This window comes from Tasmannia lanceolata, unplaced genomic scaffold (genome assembly GCF_043159265.1).
Source record: "Tasmannia lanceolata isolate RefF3 unplaced genomic scaffold, GAP_Taslan_0.1 ptg000006l, whole genome shotgun sequence".
NCBI classification, from domain to species: domain Eukaryota; kingdom Viridiplantae; phylum Streptophyta; class Magnoliopsida; order Canellales; family Winteraceae; genus Tasmannia; species Tasmannia lanceolata.
This window is the reverse complement of record NW_027518683.1, coordinates 39,840,861-39,842,505: the sequence shown is the minus strand read 5'-3', so window position 1 is coordinate 39,842,505 and position 1,645 is coordinate 39,840,861. Positions and strand designations below refer to the sequence as shown.

Below are 1,645 nucleotides of genomic sequence, written 5' to 3'. Positions count from 1 at the left end.
GATAACTAACAGAGAAAAATTAGGAAAAGTAATAACAGCCACGATTCCATATAACAAACACAACTCTAAAAGACTCAAATAAAATATTTAAAAGCCTAAAACTTAGGAGATTTATTTGGAAAAGATTTCCAGCCGCTTTTTGGAGAATCCGTATTTGGCACGTATCTTTCCTTCCCCCATACAAATGGCCTTGTCCTCAAGGTCAAACACGTTAATCCACCGGGATCCCAAATCATAATGGAAATGATTTTGTTGAGCAGCATAATTAAAATTGGACTTCCATCTTCAAAAATAACAGTTGCGATCTTGGGAACTCCACTTTCAAAATCCGCCATGATAAAACTCGAAAAGAAATATGACTTTTCATCTTTTTTGGCATCAATTCTCCCAGTTTCTCTACACGAACATCAACTTCCTCAAGTTTCAACTATTTATTTTCTTTGCACATTTCCTTCATCTCCATTTTGATTTTCTTCAAGCATTCCGCAAATCGTCGGTGTTCTTCCATCATTTTCAAAGCCAGTGCTTTAATCTCTTGCAAATCTTCACGTATCGATTCCCAGAACTCCGAAGACTCAGCCATGGCGCAAGATCGACAGTTTTGATACCACTTTGTTACGTGCCTAATCGGCCGTAACACAAATAAATAAAATAAAAAGGAAGAATAGGAAAGATGCTGGTTGGTGCGAGGCAACGGGGGCCTCCTAACGGTTCAAATCGAGAGGACCCATAACTCTCCTAGAAACATAGTTTCTATTTTACTGTAAATTCTCTTTTTTTATTAATGATAAACATGCCCTTTAAATAGAAGGGTTACATCCCACGTAATAGCATGACCCAAAAGATAACTAACAAAGAGAAAAATTTGGAAAAGCGATAACATCCACGATTCCATATAACAAACACAACTCTAAAGGACTCAAATAAAATACTTAAAAGCCTAAAACTTAGGAGATTTATTTGGAGAAGATTTCCAGTCATTTTTTGGAGAATCCGTATTTGGCACGTATCAAGTTCAAACCAGAAAACCGTGTTAGAAGTTCATAAGGTGACATTCAGGCTGTTCAACCTCAACCAGATACCAACTTTACAACAATCATGACGGCATTGAGAGCTATTAGGGGCACTCTAAAGTATTGGGTTGCATAGATGAGCCCTATAACCTGCCCTTTCAGAGACTTCAGAAAAACTCCATCCTCTAGGAGCAAGAAACCGGTCCTCGTTCAGGATCGCTAATGCATTTGCAAGAAGCAGAAAGCCTTCAAGCAAGGTCCACAAACCCATTCCTACACAAATTGAGATACTGCTTCAATTCATATACTAATTCAAAGAAATTTCATTGCAAGCCATTTTTCATTTTCCTTTCAAAGACAGATAAAAGTTTACAAGTGGAACTATAAAATTTCTCAACAGTTCCAAAATAACAGCAGACAACATTGGTAGAGCACAACTACCTAGTAGCTTTTAAACTAACAGAACAGACAATCAGAACTATAAAGAGCAAAACTAATAACTATATTACCCTATTCTTTCAATATCCAAAAAAAAAAAAAAAAAAAAACTATGAATGCTTATTTTTAGACAATGGGATGTTGTGAAATTTTCTACTAATGAAAAACTGAGATCAGGTCACTAAACAAATGAA

The 1,645-nt window shown here is 36.0% G+C and overlaps 1 pseudogene; it reads right to left on the bottom strand.

Annotated features, from left to right (window-relative positions):
- Window positions 1–750: 750 nt before the first annotated feature.
- On the bottom strand, window positions 751–1,284 carry LOC143878597 (uncharacterized; annotated as a pseudogene).
- Between the last annotated feature and the right edge of the window lie 361 nt (window positions 1,285–1,645).